A 22066-nucleotide genomic window follows, 5' to 3' on the forward strand; every position below is an offset into this window, starting at 1 on the left:
CTGATGGGCTCATCTAAAAATCTTGCTTTTTCCCTTCTGCCTCTGTACTTTTCTTCGCACTGAAATGAAAATCAAATGCCACAAATGTCTTTTAACTGACCGTCACTTCTGGTCTCACAGCAAGAACCAGCCCTTGTGTTACCCAACATCCCATACAGGTGCTACTGCCTCCAATCTCTCCCAACTCCTCCCCATCCCTTTTTTCCCCAGGCCCCTTGGGAAGGAGCAGCGGATGCCTTTCTGCTGTGTGGTTTATAATTGCATTAGATAGCCCTCTAATGTGTGTGTGCTGCAAACGCACCTTGCTGTGCATCGCAGCCGCTCAGAGCCGCCCATCCTTGTCCCTGTCACCTGCCAGGCAGTAAGGGGAGACACAACCACACAAGAGGGGAAAATTAACCTTTTTGTATTAAATTGCCCAGAAGAAAGCAGTTGAGAGGAATCTGGATCAGAAGTGAATTTCCTGATTGTGCCTGCAGGCTGAGGCGTCACGGCTGGCCTTTTCCATCACGATGGGGAGATCTACTTGTCAAAAGGGTGGTTGTTATTTATTACTTTTGTATTTGTTATGGATCACCAGAGTATCCACCCACCTCCCCAGATGACTCGTCACCTACATGATTGCAAGCCATTTAGAAAGGGGCTGGCTCTGAAGCTGATCCTGTCCAGCGGACAAGATTTCGGTCTTTGAGGAAAGGGGTTTCTTCACTGAACTTCTTTTGTTCAGTGAAGAAACCGCTTTCCTCAAAGACCGAAATTTTTTTCAGAGCATTTTGCCTTGAGAGCAGTTTTGCCATTTCAGCTTTCATGGGAAGAAGTTTCCATTTTTAACCTGCTCGCTCAACACCAGGCTGCTGCTCAGCCTGGTCAATAGATTGAGCTGCCCCATCGTGTGAAATTCACATTTTCCCATCACTTTGATCTGGGCAGTTAAGCGTCAGGCCTGAGCACCAAGCCAGGCCGATTCTTCCGGCTGCGGCATTGCCCCGTTGCTCACCGCGAGCCACGAGGCAAGCAGGCGTGCAGCGCGGTCCCTCGGCACGGGAGGGGTGATGCTGAAGGGCTGGCTTCCTGGTCAGCTGAAGTGGGCGCTCAGTGAGCTTGCAAGGCATGCTGCTGCACCGGTGGCCGTGCACAGCGGCTCTGACCACCTTCCTCCGCCTCACCCCACAGCCGTGTGCCAAAGAGGGGCTGCTGGCGACCAGGCCGTACAGACGAGCAGCACTGCACCCCAGGCACAGCCCGGGGCTGGCGGGCGGCGGCGGCGGCAGCAGAGGGAGCGCGGCAGCCGGCCCGGGTGGGGCAGAGCCCCCCTCACGCCTTGCCACTGCCTGCACAGGGCAAGGTTTGCCTTTACGTCTTGCGTACGGCTCCTTCTCTTTTTTTTCTTTTCGGAAGAGGAGGGAGAAGGGCTGTGTTCTCCACGCCAGAACTGAGTGGCCTCTCTTGGCCACGATGTGGCGACAAGGCTTTTTTTTTAGCTCGGTGCCGCCTGCTGAAGCCCTTGCAGATACCCGTGTCTGCTACCTTCTACCTCTCCGGATCCAAGCGTGGGAAAGATTTCTGCTCCACTCCGGCCCTTTCCCCGTTTCCCACGCGGACCCCATCCTGCTTCGCCCGCAGCACACATTTTGGTGGCAGCTGCTGACGCTTTTCAACTCTGTCTTTAATTATAGATTTCAATATTGTCATTCTTCTGATTTCCCAAACCATGAGTCTGACCCCAGGAAAGCTGTGAGATAGGCGCCTAAAAGCTATATAATATATTGGCTTCATCCCTTCTATTGTCTGGTGCCTAGGGTTTTTTTCCATATTCCAAGTGCGTCTGAGATGTCTCTTTAGTGTGTTAGGAGTTGCTGCTTAGGTGAAGCTCTTAGGTGAAAGAGCAAGAAGAAGAAATACTTCATGCTGTCAGCTCTCCCATATATATAAAGAAAAGTGATCAAAGATGCTCTCTCACCATCCCTCGTGGGCACCCTGGTCCCTGCCTCCCCATTTGAGCTCAGCAACACAGTGCTCCATCTGCCCCTGACACCTCCCATGTTGCCAGCCTTGCTCCCAGCACTGAGGGCTAGAAACTCCCTGGAGAATTAGTGCCGAGAGACTCCTTAATCTTCTCCTACAAGCTTTAAGACAAGACGTTATGGTTCCATAGCCAGAAATACCTCAGCATTGACAAGCTCAGAGGCTTACTCAAACGTCTGCATTTTTTTCAGACAGCAAGATTAGTTGTGCATTTGCCAACACTTCCAGGTGGGCTCACAGGGCCACCCAAACAGGCTTTCCTGTTCAGGTCTTGCAACCCAGCCAGAAGCAGGAGGTGCTGCTGCACAGGACCTGCAGCCTGCGATGGCCTGGGCAGGGGGCTGACAGACAGGGAGAGCTTCCCACCTGCAGCAGCTGCAGAGAAGGGGAAACACAGCTTTAATGTGGGCACATGATGCAGGGTGTGCTATTTGTGTAAGCAGAGGTTTCATGTCTGTCTCCCCCCATTTCTTGTCCCTCCTGTGACCCCAGGGATAAGAGTGAGGCAGAGCTGGTTCCAATGCGGAGATGGGAAACACCTTCTCCCCTTCCTTGTAGCCTAATGCATCCCACCTTCCAGTGGAGAAAGTACCCTGACATGCCATGAGAAGGGCTTTTGCCAAGATAGCAAAGCAAGGAAACTTTACACAGTGTATGGAAAACACCCTTTAGCACACTACAAACGATGCCTTGCTACCTTTGCTTTGCCACATGGCAGGCATGTGGTGCATGAGGCTACAGTCTGCAAAAATAGTGTATCTCACTGCTAATTCACATGATATTATTGCAGTTCACACACTTTCTAGGGTTTCTCTTAAAACCCTAGCCCTAAGACCTACTCATCAGAATGCTCAAAACAATGTTTACATTTTCCAAAACATTTATTACAGAGGTAAGCTTGCAAACCTGAATTTTAAAGGCTGCCAGGCCCATTAGTGAAATAGCAGGAATAGCAAGTACATTTCTTATTAACTCGTTGCCCCGGAGAAGCGGGCCCACTCCTGACCTGGGGTCCTCCACGTGGGCAGGACAGTGCGTGGGGGTGCGGAGTGCTCAGGGACAGACCAGCCCCGCTCTGCACCAGGCAGAGGCTGCGCGGGGCGCCAGTGGCGGACCCGGCCCGAGGCCGGAGCCGGGGCCGCTCGGCGGGGCTCCGGGGACGCTCCGGGAACAGCGCGGGCGAGCGGCGAGGCCGCCGGGTCCCGGGGCTGCCCCGGGCGCTCGGCTCCGGGGTCCGGCAGCCCTGCCCCTGCCTCTCTCCCGGGCACGGAGCCGGGGCCCGGCGGGGCGGCGCAGCCCGGCGAGGAGCCGGGAGCGGCCGCCCCGAGCCCGGGTGAGGGGCCCCGGGAGCCGCGTGCGGAGCGGGGCCGTGGAGCCCGGCGGTGCGGCGGGGGATCCCGGGGCGAGAGCCCGGCGGGGCTGCGGGGCCTGCCCGGGCCGAGCACCGCGGGACGCTCCGGCCCCGCCCCGGGACCGGCCCCGCTTCCCGGGGCGGCTGCGGGGCGCTGGCCGGGCCCTGCCGGGGAGCCCCAGCCCCAGCGCCGGGGGCGGGGGGGAGCGCGGGGGAGCTCGGCTGAGCCGGGCCGGGCGGCGCCGCTCGCCCGCGGGGAGCTCGGGCGGCCCGGGGAAGCCGGGGGACCCAGGCGGGGAGAGGCGCCTAGCGGGGCTGGACCCCGCGGGCAGAGGCCGGGCTCCCTGCCCGCAGGAGGACGAGGCGACCCTGGGCTCCTGGTCAGGAACGGCCCCGCCCCGGGCCTCTGCCCGCCGGTGCTGCCGTGCGGCCCAAGGGCGCCTCGTTACCGCTCCAGCTCGCACACGCTGTGTCGCAGCTCCCGCCTGTCCCCGCTCCGCTGACGGACGCTCCAGCTCGGCATCAGCCCCGGCCCCGGCCCCACGGTCGGTGGTGCAGCTCCAGCCCCGTGGTCTTTCTTTCAGCCTCAGCGCCAGAGCTTTTATTTCAGCTCCAGCCCCACGGTCGGTATTTCAGCTCCAGCTCTGCATCGTGTCAGCCCCAGCCCTACAGCATTTATTTCAGCTCTAGCCCTGAAGGATTTATTTCAGCTTTAGTCCTAGGGTCTTTATTTTAGCCCCAGCTCTGTGGCCTTCATTTCAGCTCCAGCCCAGCAGCAGTTCAGCTCCAGCCCTAAACTATTTAGTTCAGCCCCTGCCTCTGGGTCTGTATTTCAGCTCCAGCCCCAGCCCTACAGTTGTTATTTCAGTACCAGCTCTGTGATGTTGCAGCTCCAGCTCCAGCCCTACGGTTTTTATTTCAGTTCCATCCCCCTCCGTGCCGTATTTATTTCAGCTCCAGCCCCACGGTCAGTATTTCTACCCCAGCCTCAGGATCTTTATTTCACCTCCAGCCCTGCAGTATTAACAAGCGATAGGACATGAGGAAATGGCCTCACGTTGCGCCAGGGGAGGTTTAGATTGGGTATTAGGAAAAATTTCTTCACCTAAAGGGTTGTCAGGCATTGGAACAGGCTGCCCAGGGAAGTGGTTGAGTCACCATCCCTGGAGGTATTTAGAAGACGTTTGGATGAGGTGCTTAGGGACATGGTGTAGTGGTGGATCTGGCAATGCTAGGTTAATGGTTGGACTTGATGATCTTAAAGGTCTTTTCCAACCTAAGCGATTCTATGATTATTCTATGATTCTGTATCTCAGTCCTCCATCCTTCCATCTGCCCCAAAGATGGGGGCCACCAGGTTTGGAGGCTTTGGGCTGCATTTACGTTAACTAGAGGTTTAAAGCTTTGAGAGAGAGCGGAGCTGGCTGCAAATGCTCAGCTGACCTCCTCCTAAAATATTAGAGGAGCCTGCCCCATTCCTGTATAGGACAAGAGGCTCCTTCTCCCCTCACATCCCCCACATCTAAAGTATCGCAACCTACCCATCTGCCCCTGTCCAGCCAGAAGGCAGGGTGGGAAGATGCTCAGCTCAGACAGACGATGCTCGATGCTCCTGCCCTCACCAGGGAGCCACGCTGGTTCCGTGGCCCCTGGTCTCGTGGTGTCAGCGGGGTGGGCAACTGGGAGCACAAAGGCTCCCTTCATGCTGCGCCTGGTGGTGTCCTCTCTTAACCTCTGTTGCAGACAACACAGAAATATTTCTCAGCAGGGACACACACAGGGCGTGAATCCCAGTGCTGCCTTATGGCTCTGGAAAGGATGCCGGCCTAATTTCTGAAGGCTTTTGGGGGGCAGAAGACATGCTCTTGCCCTTTGTATGCCAAAGTGGCTGGGAGGGATGGCAGAGGGAAAGGGTACTGCCGATGCTGCTACCAAAAATGTGCTCACGGAGGGGGAAGGGAGGGGAGGATTTATGTTCCATGTAAAATCTATGAAAGCTGTGGGTTTCTCCCTGCCAGTCTTTCCCATGACTTCTCATTTAAAGATGTAACTCCTTTTGTACTCCTTCTTTCCCCAAGGGAGACAGCCTGGCTCAGCCCACAGCCACAGACAGTTCTGCCGATGTCTGGCTCTGCTGGGGCCGTGCTCCCAGATCTCAGCATCCTGCCTTAATATGCCTGCAGCAAGCAATTAGGAGAAATAGTCCAGCTCTAATTTATACAGCAATGGCAGTGATCATTGTCCACGCATGAAGCATTAAAAACAGGAAAATCAAACCCCAGAAATGGTGGCGAGACAGAGCAACTCACCTGAGGCACGAGTCCACTGTGCAGTAGCTTTTCCTGGGGAGGACTGCTGTGACCAGCCAAGGGACTTGCCATGTCCACTTTCAGCCTGTTACGCCCCTGCTTTATCTTGGCCATCAGTTGGTTGTAGTACCAGTCAAGGCTTTCTCTCTGAACAGTGTCTCTGGGAGAGAGAGCTGTGTTGTAAAAACCCTGGTGCGCCAAGAGCGGCCTGGGAGACCTCATCCCTGCTCCCAGCACCATCCTGGTTCTGCCTCCCCTGCAGTTTCCACCCACTCTCAGTTTCTCAGCTTAAACTAAGACTGACTGGCGAGGCCTGAGGAAGCAGAGCAGGATCTCACCACAGAGTGGAGTGGAGAAGGTCCCAGGGGTCAGACAAGGAGAGGTGCTTGCAAGCGTAAGGGGCAGCATGGCAGAGGTTGCAAACTTACACCTTACTGAGAGATGTGGCAGTGAACAGATCCATTTATGCAGTGTCTGGGTGAAGGAAATGGCATGTGAGAATTAGGAGGTATCAGGTACAGACCAGGTTGTGAAAGTTTGCAGATACTGAGTGAAAAGTGCAAACAATAAGAAAAGCTGAAACAGAGAACACAGGAGCTGCTTCAGACCATGAAAGCATCTTATTTTTCATACCAGGCACCTCTGTAGTTGCTCCTTTTTGAGTGAGAGGAGATGTTGCCCTGCTGCCCTTCTGCAAAAGGATGCGGAGCTTTTGCAGGGCAGGGTGATAGGGGTTGCACATTGCATGACCTGTGGTCGTCCACAGCCATGTCCTGCAGCTGCATTTGATGACGGACCTTGGAAACCTCCTGGTTTGTGGCTGACTCAATAGTCCCTACAACAGAACAGCCCCCAGGCACACCACCAATGCTCTCATGAGGTCAGTTGCTCCTCTGCTGCTTGCCCTAACACTGGGTGAAGGCTACCTTAATCCAGGTCCAGGAATGGCAGTGGCCCAGGGCTGACTTTGCACAAAACTCTACTGCAGGATCCAGCGATCCCAAGGTGTTGGAGGGCCATGAAAAACTGCTGGAGGTGGTAACCACATCTGCAATGAGACCGTAATCTGCTTCTGCTGGAATGCCTCTGCTGATGGCCGGAGAGCACGGATAAAATCATGTAAAGTCTTCAGGCAGTGGTCCCTCCCAGGGAAACCCTGAGTGGGCAAGAGCCTTACAGGATAAGAGAGACATTTCCTGTCATTTTAGTGGAAAATCCCTTCCTTGGACTCATGGTTCTTACTGTTAGCTCTCCCAAATTCCTTTAAAGCTAGCTCACACACTGACATACAGAGGAAAAAAGAAATGTCTTGGACTTGCCATGAGATAATGCTGATTGCTGTGCTGGAGCCTTCCAGTTCTTGATGTTCAAACAGATTCTCCCAAAACACACCACTTCCAGCAGATAGTGGCTCTCACAGAGTTTCAAGTGAGCATTGTCTCATGACAACTAGGCTACAACTCTCCAAATAAAAATAATTTCAAATAACTGCTTGCAATCTTATAAATATTCTACAGGCTCTTTAATTCTCCAGTACCTAGGCTGAAGCCTCTTTTTTATGTTATATTTTAGGCTCTTAGAGATTAAGGTTTTACCTGTGTTATAGCCACTTAGTGCTCATCAATAAATGCCACTGTTTTCAGGTTTAAAACAGGAGGAACTCTCCAGTGAAAATAGCTGTGTTTTCGCTAACAGTTACCGTGATGACTGTCTCTGGAGCAAGTTCACAGCATGTAACATTTTCACCTTTCAGCAAAGCAAGAGAGTCTCCCAGGAGAGTCAGCCTCCTCTCTGCCATGCTCCTCTGGCTCATCAAACACTTTTCATGTGGTCACGGTGGAAACAGAAGTCTCCATAAAAAGCAATTTTTAACATAATCCAATGAAACATTTTTTAAATGCCAAGCACTTCCCAAATTTTTTACATTGCTACATGACTTTTTAATTCAGGTTTTTTTTTTAAATAGTTTTGAGTCAGCAGAGCAACACAAATTAAAGTCTACTGTCATTATGTGCTAACAAAGGTTGTCTTGCCCCTGCAAAAAAGTCAGAATCTACACGAAAAGAAAGAAAAGCAGCATCGTGTCTAAATAGACGTGTTAAACACAAGACAGCGGTAATTATCTAACACAGCATAGCACACCAATGAGTGCATATTAAATGTGTGAAGTCTGATTCACCTTTCATGCTCATGTTAAACAAGCATTTATCAATAAAACTCCAAAATTACCTACTGCAAGGTTACTGGTTCACGGTGTTTTATTTCCAAAAAGGGCATTTTAGTGCTGCTGCATGTAGAATGAAGGCTGGAGTGTGCTGGCCAGTAGGTGTGTTACTTGCTTTAGGATACAGTAGGGATACAATGGTTAACACAAAATCCTTATTCATTTAAATGCTGAAGATTACTTTCACCTCTCATTTATATGCACTGAGATCTGTGGGTGTGCCTCAGGTGCATCTTTGTTTAAGATTTAGGGAATGAGGTGTGGACAGGAGAGAGGAAAGAGGATCAAAAGCTGAGCTCTGAGGAAGAAGCGCTGCAAAAACAAAGAGGGACAGAGAGAGAGAGACCAATGCAGGTGGGTCCAATGTAATCACATTCAGTTTTGCTTGGTTTGGAGGGGAAGGAGGATTTGAGTAATAGTCAGGAATCACTGCAAGAAGGAATTTGGGTACTTCTCACTCCTGTAGCCATTCAGAGCCTTCAGCTGCTCTGCCTTGCCAAAGACGTTGGTATCAGGTCTGCAGCTGTCCAGACAGGTGTCCATGCACCATAATTTCATAAAAGGCTGAAGCTATTGGCCGTCTGATATTGCCTCTCTCGTCAACCAGAAGCAACCACATTGGTATTACTTTTCAAAGGCCAGCTTGGTGTATCAGCTCTCCTCTGTCATATAACGTAGAATCAGGTGCCTGCACCATCCCCTTCCTTCCCCAAGACCACTTGCACCAAAGCATTACCTGTATATGCTTCCCTGTGTCCTTCCTGAGCTCCAACGAGGCTTTCTAGGAACCCATGGTGTCACCATCCTGTTACTTACTTTAGGGTCCACAAAGATCTCTCTCTTTTCCCCACAGAAATGCTCTGTCAGATGTAGGGAGGGTGTTGATCACACTCATATACTCTTTATACTAATAAACCCTGCTCTAATCACGCACCACTAAGCAGCACCGTGACAGCTGTACTGGCCAATTCCTCACTCAGCATGGAATCCTGGACATTTGTGCAATGTAGAGACTTCAGGTGGGATTTCCTAGTCCTCAGAAGCATCCTTGTGCCCGTGCTCAGACACCCAGGGACTTTCCTGTCTTGCCAGCTCAGACAGGACTTGTGCATATAAGCGAATTTCACTTTGAAGATGATGATTAGTAAGAGAATGAATCATAATGCAGCTGGGAAGCCTGTCAGTCCAGTTCTGACAAAAAATTACCCTCTAGAGAAAGAAGTCTCTTCAGAAGAGGCAGTTTCTCCAAAAGAAAGATAAAGCACTTTGTCATAAAAGGGTAAAAGAAAAGTCTTCCAGCTACTTGAATGTCATACTGGAAGATACTTTTTTTTTAGTCAAACACTGCTTTGAGTAACAACGTGTGATTCCAAGGGCTGAAAAGGTTGGGTTACATGATCTAATGACTCTGCAATCCTCAAAGTCTGCGTGTGGATAAGTAAATGAGGAGGGAGTGGGGGATTTTGGCTCTTCTCAGCTGCATGACTCCAAAGTCAAACCACAAAGAATTCCTCCCTCCACTTTCGGTATCTGTAGTGTTTCCGTCACCAGGACTGATGGATTCTTCCCCACCAGATCATGTCACTGGCTTTCACCAGTGGATTCACACATTGTCTGGTTCGTATGTGACATGCTAACTAGAGCCCATCTTTAAAATAGGCATTTATGAGTCACCTGCCATTCAGCCATGCTCTCCAAAAACCACACTTTGAAGACATAAGACAAGGGCATGAAGAAACACTCTTAAAACCCCTGAATCATTTCCCCTGACGCTATCATTCTCAAGCAGTCCAAAAATGCTGCATGTTCCTGGAGCAGTGCAGCCTGGTTTAAACACAGTAAGCACACCTGACCATGGCTCAGGGCTATTTTATTTTCCTTCAGGCTGACAACTTCGACCAGTACCTCTGGAAGCACGAGTCAGATCTCAGGGCAACGTGCCCAGCTTCCCACTGCTCCCTGCCGGGCTGGAAAGCCTCACATGTTTTCCTATTGCAGGAGCTGCCAAAAGCTGGAGATGTTGGGGGGTGGCGGGGAGAAGAAGAAAAACCCATCACATGCCTGCAAATGTGTAATTTTGTTCCACTGTTCTGTGAAATACTTCTGGCTTTCAGCTCATTCTCACATGGTGACATGTTAGAGCACACGTTTTCAGTACTTAGAGAAAAAATTTTAATGAATTGATTTACTGCCGTCAGCTTCCCAAATGCAAGCCTTAATCAGTCTTCCATGGCAGGCATATAAAACTCTCCATGTTTCTAATGAGGCCTGCATAGCTTCAGATGGAAGAAAAAAACATCCTTTAGGTATATAACTGTTTCTACACATGCCCCCTGAGGTCTGCATAGCAATATTTTTTTACTTTAAATTGATCAGATTAGGTTAGGATCAGGTGGCACTGCCCTGCCATAACGCAACATGATGCTGGTTGCGTTGGACGTGATTCAATAAAGGCAATGAGCTAACGTTATAATACTCACTCTCTAGTTCCTCTTGTTTTCATTAGGAGCCCAGATTTCCAAGGCACATTTCCCCATCCACATTCCAAGGCACATGATTCCAGTTACAAGACAGCTAGATTAAATTTTTACACCTGCATGGGGCATCCAGGAAGACCAGCACTCCACCTATGACCCACCTTTAAGTAGTGTTTTGAGCAGCTTAATAGTCTGTATTGATTTTGGGGAAGAATCACACCCATCTTTCATATCAATCGGAAGTGAAGCCACTGCGCACATGGTGGTTCACGGTGGTCCTGCCCGGTCACAGCACGGATTCAGGCCTTCTTGGGAACATGGTAAAGACATCAGCTCCAGCTCCCCATTCTGTTCCCAACATCCTAAATGTGTTGGGTGGGGGACAGGGTGCAGGCTAAGACAGAAAGCTCAATCTTTTCCAGGGTGTTGAGGAAAATGAACACATCAGGCCAAACATCTGCTTGCTTATGCTTGTTCACAGCATTGAGCCATGCAGAGAGCAGGGACTTACGGCTATGTGTTATCCTTGTCTCTTTGGCTCTTCCCCCTCCCCCCAAAACTTTTGGGTGCTGTAAGAGTAAGTTGTGTACAAAACAGCCCCTGGCACAATTTTTGCTTTCATACCAGGATGTCCTCTGTGTGGCTGAATGAAAAGCCTAGGTCAAGATGCAACACTTCTATGGGAAGTGAAGTCTGAGGCTGTTGTGGGAAAAGGTTTTATGAAGTTGGGTAACAGGGGTCAGTCCAGAAGGCTAACATCTTGGGAATAAGCTTTTCCCCATGGCACGAGGGAGCTGGGCCTGGCCAGCACCAAGTGGCCTGGACATGAGCAACCCAGGGTTAAGCTCTGCCATGGTCAGACTGATGGCCCTATGCTGCAGAAAAAATGGGGCAAGGGGGTCTTGTAATTCTGCCTTGGACAGGCTGGCACAGCTCCCGCTGCTTTAATGGGCATTGCACACACTCACCTGAGAGCCCAGCGTGACTGATGCAGGCTAACGAGCCTATCCATGCTTGCCTTGCCCTGCCACTGCTGCTTCTATTCACAAGTATTCGTATTGTCAGATGTCACAGCAAGAAAGCAGAATAACGAACACTACCTTATTTTTTCTCCCTATAAAATCCTGTCACTTCATAAGCCTCCCTTCATGCCGCCCTTTCTTGTCAAGCTACATATACGTGCCCAGAAGATACAGGTTAGAAAAGAGGGTGGGAGGTATCAGTCATTGCTTCTCACGGTTTGGCATTAGCATCTCACCAGCGTATCAGGGGACGCACTGGAGGCAGGAATAGCAGGTGACTCACAGGCAGTATGTCTGTGCTTTTGTACATCCCTGGGTCAGGTAGCGCATTCGCTCATCAGATTTTATGTGTCACGCAAGTGAGATGGGGGATTTGTCAAGGCTGACTCCACCTGGGGTTGGCTGTCAGCATGGGATCCCCACCACTTGGTTCACAGTCTGCTTCCCTTGCTTGTGGAGATGAGTTTTCCGCAAGGCATTCAGTACCTAGAGAGGTGTGCTTGCTGCCAGGGCTGGGTACAGAGCGGAGAGGCTCTGCATGAGCAGTTCCCTGAAATGGAGGGGCCCTAAGACATGTGTCCGACTTGCAGGTCTATACAGCTGCACCCGTGACACAGAAGGGCAGATGTCGCAGTGCATGGCCCCAGGAGGAGCACCTGCGCTGGCGGAGCTGTGCCTCGCTGCACATCATGCCCTCAAAGAGCTTGTTCAATGGTCCGTGCTGCACAATGTGCATCCTAATACACGGACTCTGATCTAGGTCAGCAAACTTGATTATTAGGGCAGTAGCTGGCACAGGCTGTGGGGAGAACTGCCTTGCAGTCATTGCCTTCTACATCCCTAAAGGAAAATAGGTCTTATGACCACCTTTTCTGCCCCCCTCCCCCCTTTTGCTTTTTTCTCCAGTGTGGGAGAAGGAATCCTTTCAGCCACAGACGGGATTTCCCAAGGAGTGTCTTGCTCTGTGTCAGGTGTTTGCTGCAGAGTGAGTCATGAGTGTCCTGGAGACCTGGTGGGGTGATCTCTGCCGGCTTGGCAGCTCCCTGCTCATTTCAGCAGCAGAGAACAGCAAGCTATTTTCATTACCGTCTCTAATTAAATACTGGGAGGATATCCAGGACTAGCACTAAGGCACCCAGCCATAATTTGGCTACTAGCACATGTTTTCCCATGCTCGAGGGGGAGCCAGGCTGCAGAGGAAATTCCTTTGCTTGGGACATCCCTCCGTGAGATAGGGCAAAGCCCTGGGCTGTCTCCAGGAGCCAGAGGAAACCAGCTTGCACAGCAGTGCCCTTCTCTCTCTTTCACTTCTCCAGTGCCTTGCAGGGCCTCTTCTCTTGCAACACAGACTCTTGTCAGAGCCTACTGCCCTGCTTCCAGGCCAGCCAGTGTCCTGGGCCTCCTTTTTCTGTGTGAAACTCTCCTGTGAAGTGATCTCTGCAGTTACTCAGTTGGCCTGATCCACATTTTATCTTGGTGCCCATGTGAAATTACTTGCTCAGACCCAGTTCATGGACCATTTTTCCAGGCCAGAGGGTGCATCTGGATCTGACTGCCTGTAGACAGCACCTTCCCCCACAGCACTTCCAGGGAGACCAAGTGACCTGCCTTAGTGGCCACATACCTGGTGCCAGCGGGGCCAGGCACAGCGCTCCCATCCAGACAGCCCACAGTGAGGCATGTTGTCGACATGAACACCTCTTCTTTTCCCAATATATGCCACTCAAACCCCTTCTCTTTGTGGCTATCTCTCCAAATACAGTGTGAGGAGAGGTAGGATCAAGCAGGGCTTCGGAGCATGGTCCAAGTCATATAACCTTAGATTTAACAGGTATCTTTGCAGTTAGTGGTAAACCTCTGCCTGTCCCAGGCACTGCTCCAGGCACATGCAAATAGCTTCAATGTAGGCAGAAGATGCTCTTGCCCCCAGCGAACAGATGCAGCTCAGAATATGAGCTTGAGCCTAGGTTTCATCCCTTTCCAAGTGGATCACCAGCTTCTGCACTGAGAACCAGCCTTGACAAGTTTTTACACTGCAGGGTCTCCTTGAGCCATCCCACAGTTATATCTGGGCACTTGGGCTGTATTTTCCTTTTTTTGTTTTGTTTTGTTTTTACCTTTCTCCTGTGCTGACATCTGCCAAGACCAGCTCAGCTTTCTGCCTCCATAGTTTTTTGTTCTGGTTGCAGTTCTCCAGGCAGCAGAGAAGGCTGCTGGGTGCTTCAGTGTGAGCTGTCATCCTTGTACTGATGGACCACAGCCCCACGCTCAGTGAACAGCAGAGAGCCTGTGTGCATGCAAAGTGAACTATCCCACTCCATCCTGTACATAGATGTGGATAGCGTCAATGTGAACACAGCTACACCCATCCGGGTGGGTAGGAGTATGCGATGACAGCACGCCATTTACGCTGGGCTGGCTTCTATATTCTCTGATGAGCATCATCTCCGCTATTTGAGAAGTTGCCTGCCCCTTTCCCCTGCAGAGAAGGCACCCAAACATTAGTCATTTCAGTGCGCATTTCCACATCTTTGCACAAATCCACCTTTGGTGGCAGTGTCATTGGTGATGATGGGCTTTGCGTTGTGATGGTTGAGTCATGGGCAATGTTGCCTGCGGGTGACTGTGCTGTGGGAGAGGTACCTCCCCCAGGGGTAGAGCAGGCAGGTCAGGGATCCCACATGCTCAAGATCTACTTCATCCAGAGTCACCAGAGGGAACCTTGCACTTCCTGGTCCCTGGAGTGAGCCAGCTTATGCTCTGATGGGAGAATGGGGCCAAAAACCTTTTGCATAAATGCTGCAAGGGTTTATTTCTAATGCAGCATCAAATATACTCTTTATGGTTGAAAATACTTGCTGTTGAATGATGTTTACCAGGAAGGAATGTCTTGAGGAGGATGTTTCTGGGAGACTCAGTGTCACGAGGAGAATAACTGTCTGTTACGTATCTATTTACCTATATCACTCGCTATAGGTATCCATTCCAAACAACATAATATCGTAAAGGTGAGTTGTCCCATCCTAGCAACAGCAAAAAGAGCAGAACAACATCCTTTGCATTGCTTAGCCAAGTAAGTGGAAGGTGCAAGAGTATTGAGGTGATGACATATGAAGTACAAAGAAAGAAACCTCGTGGGACCAGGGAAAATGACAGTGATTGAATGCCCCAGCCTAAAAGGAAAGGACCCATGTGTGCAGCAAAATTGTGAGAGTGCGGGTAGTTACACAGAGGAAAGGTGTGAGAAGTGATAATGAGATGTGATGAATATGATGAACTGCAGTTAAAATACAGTTGACAAGTGGGTTAGTTCTGCAGAGCTGCAAGAGAAGTGGGTTGCCAGGGGGGGCAGACTGAAGCTGCAGCTCTGCAACCCCTCCGGCTCTGCAACCTCTTCCAGCCCCTTCCCTCCTCCCAGAGGCTGAGCGCTGCTTTGGGGAAAGGATTTTGTTACAGCCTAGCTACTGGAAGGGAACGTGATATTTAATCCCTTTCTCAGTGCCTGACAGGAAAAGGAGTGAAGATTGGAAGTAACATGTTTGGGGGTGATGGTGCGGAAGCCAGGAAAATGAATATGCTGCTAACACAGCCACAATGACAGCCCTTTGCACTCTGCCCATAGGATAGGCTTGGTGGTACAAAAAAAGGACTCTGCTATTAAAAGTGCTCCAGCTAACATGCATTATTTGAGCTGAAGGAGGTTGGAGTAAACAAGGCTTTGAGCAGCAATGCTGGCAGTGAGTCCCAGGATAGGGGTGGTAGAGGGGCATCAGTCCCTTTACCACAGCTGCTGCAGCAAGCTCCAGGCTTGCATGGGGTCCCCACTGACATCCAAGAAACTTATTGACTATTGCAGATGAACATAGGATTAACCAGCTTTCATCTTTTTACTCATTTGGTAGTTTTTAAGATGATGCTGTCAAAACTTACTGCCAATGACTTTGTCATGAACAAAACCCAGACATGAACAATGATAGAGTTCTGCAATTTTGTTCTGTTTTTATCAGAGAGCCTGCTCTGCTCTCTCTTCATTTAAATTGCAAAAAAAAAAAAGGGGGGGGGGAGAAAAAGACGAGGCAGTATTTTACCACTCACTCTAGTCTGTGCAGCCAGCCGCTGTCACTCCCTCGCCAGCTTGCTCCTCCTGCAGCTAGGGTGAACACACAAGCAACACAGCTGTGAGCTTGCATCATTCATCTCAACTGAGTGTTAAATTCAGTCTATTTTAATCACTAAAATGCCATCACCTGTTTGATGCTTGAGACTTTCCTGATCACCCCAATATGGAGTGTATAAAATACTTTTAAAGCCTGGGCAGAGTTAGTTCTGTTGCATGATTTCCCCATGGCTCTGTTATTGTGAGCCATTTTAAGGAACGTCTGAGCTGTGCTTCTCATATATAACACAGGAACATCATAGCTTGTACGTGCATACGTATGTGTGTTTATAATTACTTGTGTTTATCTACTTAATTGTCTTAAACCTTGCTTCTAAGGTGCGTGCATTTTGCTGCTTGTGTCTGGAGCAAGGGGATGGTGGCTCAGGGCTGCGCTCATCCCCCAGCACTCTGCCCCTTCGCAGCAGAGCTGAAGGAATGAGACCAGCCACAGCCATGCATAGTCCCCCACCATAGCTTGCGTGGCTGGCAGAGGTGAGTTTAGTGAAAGCCTGCAGGCCTTGCATTGAAGCTGTCAATAAACATTCATATGTTCCTTCTTGTTGACACTTTTGCAAGGAAGGTTCTTTCTTACAGACAGCCTGACCAGACGTTCACTCCTGGTAACTGCTTGAATTGCTCCAGGTAGAAACACTAGCCTGGGCACTAATGAGCTGTGCAGGACAGCTGTTTTCTGCTTAGTGCAACTACTCCACAAGAGAAACATGGTCACCCACACATCCACATAGGGCTTCCCCTTCTCAAAAAGTAAAAAAGGGGATGTGTGTATATATATGTGTGTGTGTGTCTATATATATATATGCTTTTTCATACCAAGCATAGATTATTTCATGTCTTTCACTGAGAGAAACATAATAAGCTTTTGTAAGGTACTGATTTCAAAAGCTCACTAAGCAATAGTGATTTCTGTACTGTAAAAGCTTTTTGGAAAGCCTTGACTCACAGACATGTACAATGAACTCCATGCTGAACTAAAGCTTGCTAGCTGATGTCATAGTGTCACCATGATGTCACCACCTTGACATGGACAATTGCTCAAATTGCAGACATTAACTTCCCTCTGTATTGGAGGAAGTTGCTACTTCATTCTTGGTGAGAAGAGACAATAAAATAAGTTGTAGATGAACTAAAATAAGATCCCAGTCTGCCATGCACACGGTTAAGCTGTTCACCACTGCCATTTGCCAGGGCCTGACTTACTCTACACAAGCTGTCCTGTAGACATTCCTCCAAGGACTTATTCCCTCCATGTCCCAGGACCGTGACAGCAGGAGGTCCCCCTCTTGCCTTGTGAGCAAGCTGTGGCCCCTCTCTCTCAACACTTGCTGGACGTGGAGCTTTACCCCTGCCCTAAGGGTGCTCCCAGCATCCCTCCATCCACCGTCACTCTCTCTGCTTAGATAATCACAGGGAAATAATTCCTCAGCCGGGATTATGGGGGAGGTCCCCCTGCACCACCCTGCCCCATCCATCAGCCCTCCCTGAGGGATGCCCAGGTGAGAGGTGGGGGCCAGGCAAGCAGCGGAGCCAGGCACCTTCGCAGAGCGGGTCCGGGAGGTCACGGGGTGCCAGGGGCTGGGCAGTCCTTCGTCTTGCTGTAACCTGCCTCATGAACAAACTCGGGCTTTTTTAGCTGTTTATTAAGGGATCTTCAGAGGCCCTGCGCTTCCCTCTCCTCTAACAAGCATGGTTATGTTGCTGGGTGAGCCTTGCTGCAGATGTCAGGGTTGTGTTTTCTATTGTGCACTTGTTTCCTCCTCCTGGAGAACCTTCACTTCACCTTGGATGGTGTGCTCACCTTTTTTTTTTTCACCTACCACTGTTAGCTACAGCAAGAGGCACAGATTTGTTTACTTCTCTTACACATGCAGCTGTCCTTTCCAGAGCTTTGGTGTGAGAGTGGCTGTGTGGATCTGCAGACATGCTCTTCCCTTTGGCTGTGGCAGAAGACAATGCAGCCGGGCCCGCTTCCCTGCCATATTAATTATTAATGAAGCTGAACACTGGAGCAGTTCAGCTGAAGCAGCACAAAGAAGAAAGGAGTGATTCATACCCGCTCTTGCTAGTGCTTTTAGAGTAATTCACTGGATTTTCAGTGACCCACAATTAAATCCCCCTTCCTTCCCCTTTTTTTAAATCAGGCACAAAACTCTACCCTGTTAGAGGAAATTTCAATTTATCAGAGGCCAAGTGACCTGTATATGACTATCAGGCCACGTACAAACCAGCCCCACCGCGATACCTGAAATGCAATATGGGGTTCTGGATATGAAGCCTGTTTCAAAGGGCTTTTTTCACCTATTGATCTATTTTCCACAATAATATGCTGCTCTATACTGAAGTGAATGTGTAGAGATTAGTGTGTGCCCAAAGCAGCATTTTCTGTCCGCCATGAACGCACAAAATACCAGCCGGTGGCCGTGGTGCTGTGCTGGCAGCACAGCAGCAGGTTGCTCGGCCCAGGGTTGCGGCACAGCCGGCAGCATCCCTGTAGTAAGGGTCCCCGGGGGGCATGACCTGTTCCCAGAAAGCGGTGGGAACCCACTGCCTGCTACTGGGTAGCTGCTGGGAGGGGAAGGGGAGGCACTGGGATTTCATCTCCATTCTCCCTGAATCCAGGACGGCAGAGGAAAGCTTGGGTACCACCGTGAGGATACCTTTTGCTAAGACCCAAACCCTAACATCTGTTCCCCAGGAAAAAAGCCGCCGTTAGTGCTGCCAGGGAGGGCTGTGACTACAAGGAGAGCTGCAGGGCTCTGCAGAGAGGCAGCATAAAATTGCCCAACCTCCAGGCTTTTAAGGTTTGCTGGGGGTAAGCAAGAGTACTGGTAGCCCCAAACCTCTCCCTGTTCAGCATGCCACCCCCCACTCTTCCCCGCACAACATCGCCGTTGCACTCAGTTGTGATTTTCACCGCTCACCAAGCACAAAGCCCTGAGGATTTTGCCAGCCTACCAACCTGCCAGAGAAACATCCTGCATTGCCACCCACGCTTCCTCCCACCTGGCAGCTTGTGCAAACAGCCCATCTGGAGCAGACAAGCTCCAGCACTGCCGTCGCAGCCACCCCATGGGGAAACAGCACCGGGGCCCCACCACCATTCCCAGCTGGCGGAGTGCCGGGACCGGCAAACCCAGCAGAGCAGAAGGCCTGAGGCTTGAAGCCACCTGAGTCAGACACAAGGGCTGAATGGGATCTGCAACAACATATTTTAAAAGGGCATCCCTATTAGTCTCTCTGGACAGCTGTGGGCCAGTGAGAAGCACCAGCAGGTATTAATATTTATCCAGGTGGGGCTTGCACAGGGAATTTTGCTGGGGAAAAAAGGGACAATGCTATCAAGTAGTTCTAATAAAGTGCGAGTTTGAGAGTTGCTTTGCCTACCTGCAGGGGAAAAAAACCAAACCACGACCAGTTCATTTACAAGTCATGCTGCTGAAGGCTTTTTCAGCTTGGACAGTCTAACGGATAAACTGTTTGAATACTAACACTGTTCATTAATACTAATTACTGACTGTGGAGGAGGGCACTAGGAGACAGCCTGGGTGTTATGGGTCCCACAGGACAGCTCCTGTGGCCCTGCTGGGGACGCTGCCGGGTACCACATGTGCCCTGGCCCTGCAGTGCTGTTGAGCATCGCAGATCAGAGGCTGCAGTTCACTGCAAACAGCATAGCACCTCATTCCCATTTTGGGAAGTAGGATTAAAGACCCTTTAAATTTACAGACCACTCTGTCCAGTGCTGGCCGGCTCCAAGCAAGGGGGCAGTGGGGGCAGTGATGCTGCAGGGTGACCCACAGAAGCACAGCAGGTCTCCCTCCCACCACGGCTGCTGCTGGCACCACCTGGGAGACTTTTTGGGGTGCATTTCAGCCTCAGGGCACTGGCAGTTTTCCAGGGGACCCATCCCTCTGATGGTTTCAGAGCAGCTGGCACCCCAACCTATGCGCTGTATTTAGCAACGAGCAGCTGCTCTGGCTGAGCCTGGGCAAGTCTGCTGCAGCACTGCATGAGCGAGAGAGCAACTGTGCAGGCTGAAAACACCAGTACGTAACAGCCTTAGATCACAGCGGGGTTTTTTGGTTGAGACTTGTAGCTCTTTAATCCTTTCCAGAGCAGCAGAGTGTCTGTGGTTGAGACATTCCTTGAGTGAGGCTTTGTTCCTTGGTTTCCTCCCGTTTCTTCCTCTCTGTCCTCAGTCCCCCCAGCCCCTCCACAGCTTTTCAGCACAAAGGCCCAGGTGCCTACAGCACTGGGGGACTGCAGAGATCCGAGGACACAGCAGGAGGTTGTATCTCTGCTAAGAACTGTCAAAACCCTGGGCCAGATGGCAATAATCTAATTTTCATACTTTTTTCCCCTGTTTTTCTCTAAATTTCCTTGAAACATTTCCCCCCTTCCCTTTCTTCACTTGTGTGTTTCCCTGAGGGTTTCATGCTTGACTTCAAGGCAATCCCAGACAGACCATTTCTGATAGGTTTCCATGAGATCTCATTAGCTAACTGTACCTGAGGGTAGCTTTATGAGTAACTGTCAGCAAAACTGGAGGTGTTACAGAGATACTCTTCTGAAAAAACATGCTAGCTGACACCTACTGTATCCTAAGCATGCTCCTTCTACACACAGACACTGACTTGTTTAGTTAAATGAAGCATACCGGAGGGCAGCACTCACTGCCCTGTGCCTCTTCCCCACTCCGCACGGCACCTTGCCCCTTCCTGCAGCTGCATGGTGCTGGGGGGTGGGAGGCAGAGCCCCCCAGGAGGGCATCTGCCACTCCTTTCCTATTTGGGATGCACTGGGAACCGTCATGCTTCTTTAATGGACAGTACTTGCCAGGGAAATGATGCCTCTGTCAAAGCAGCTCTTTCCTCTGGGGTTCCAGGAGACAGCTGCTAATTGTAAGGAGTAGAGTCCCTGTCCCCCTGCTGCCAGGAAACACAGCCCATGCACCAACACCAGCTGTCCTGTAACTTTTGAACCCGTAGCCAAATTTTACCACATTTAAGGGCCTAAATTTCTAATAGTTTCATGAAAATAAACAACCAGCTGGAGGAGAAACACCCCATACATGTATCTACCCATGCAGGAGTAGGCTCAGCCGGGAGCTTACGACTTCATAAAAAACACCAGAGCAGAAGAAAACCAGCCTCATAAGGTCTGCGACTCCCAGAAACGCGCGGTTGTCTTATGGCGAGTGTTCATCTCGCACTGAGAAGGAGCTCCTGGCAGCCTGCGAGGTGGGATGCCATCATCTCCCGCATCGTCACGCAACGCAACACAGCGCTCTGGCACGTCTCCGGACAAACTGCAAAACTTTCCTCTCCCACCGGCCAGGGAAAGTTCCTTCCAGTGCTGGCAGCACAGTGCTCCCTCCTGCAGGGATTTTGGCACGGTGTCACCCAGAGAGCAAGCAATTGGGGCAGGGGGCCAGGCCGTCCTCCAGTTGTTGGTTGTGGGGAGCGTCTAAGCACTAAGTGCATGAGGGAGGCTTTGCAGCTCCTGAATAAGAGCTGTAACTGCCTTCCTTAGGGATGGGGGAAGAGCAGGATGTGAAGCGCCAGCTCCAGGAGCTGGTGAGGCCATCCAAGCGCAAAGTTATTTGATGTATGTGGAAGTGAAAGACACATGTTTGAAAATGCACACACACGTCTGTGCGCACAGCTTAGTCATACTGCAAGAGCAGAAAGCAGGAGCCTGCCTCCATGAACTGCACCCATCCCTTCCTGCGACAGAGCGTTTTCTCCCCTGGCTGGACACAGCCACATTCACTGACACAGTGAACCAATCCTGTCAAACTCAGCTACCTGACGATGGGAGGAGAAGGCAACCCAAACCCAAACATATGTTTGGGTAAGAGAAAGAAGCAGACCAGCCTGGTCCTTTTGGATGTCCTCACCCCACTGGCAGCCCAGCTGATGAGGGCTGTGCTCATTAAAGAAATGGGGGGAGGCATATGTGCTGTCTCAGTTCATCTGAGGAAAGCAGGGCCAACGCCATGCTGCTAATGCAGGGTGACACGCAAGCACTGCCGTGAACAGCACGATGCAATGGCTGGAGTGCTGCAACCCCATCTCCCCTCCCTGCGTGGCTCACAAGCCCAGGACCCCACACTGGCATTAGGAGGGACATGGCTGCCAGCACCCCTAAATCCAGCAGTGACCTTTCCCTCCTACAAGCATGTGGGGAAGGAGCCAAACAATGCAGAAGGCTAAGCAAGAACATCAGCTCAGACCAGAGGCTGTTATTAGAAATAGACAGAAAGCTTTTTGCCTGCAAAGAAAATACTTTACTATTTTGCAATAAATAGCCCTACTGCTTTATGGTTTGAAAATACTGTAATAGAAAAAGCCCTTCCAAAGAGCACCTCCCTCTCCTTCACACCCCCCATGCCTGCCTCATTTGCACAAAGGACCAGCCCATTCTCAGGCAAAGCTAAACCAAAGTGAATTGCACATATCATTAAATACCTTTAAGGGTA

At 50.6% G+C, this 22066-nt stretch overlaps 1 long non-coding RNA gene across 1 annotated transcript; it reads right to left on the reverse strand.

Annotated features, from left to right (window-relative positions):
- Positions 1 to 4969: 4969 nt before the first annotated feature.
- On the reverse strand, positions 4970 to 8726 carry LOC140651218 (uncharacterized). The gene is made up of 3 exons (XR_012042307.1): positions 8646 to 8726; positions 5686 to 5845; positions 4970 to 5110 (listed from the first exon to the last, which is right to left on the reverse strand). It is a non-coding gene; the product is annotated as an uncharacterized lncRNA (long non-coding RNA).
- Between the last annotated feature and the right edge of the window lie 13340 nt (positions 8727 to 22066).

The sequence above is a fragment of the Ciconia boyciana genome, chromosome 4, assembly GCF_034638445.1.
Source record: "Ciconia boyciana chromosome 4, ASM3463844v1, whole genome shotgun sequence".
Taxonomy (NCBI): domain Eukaryota; kingdom Metazoa; phylum Chordata; class Aves; order Ciconiiformes; family Ciconiidae; genus Ciconia; species Ciconia boyciana.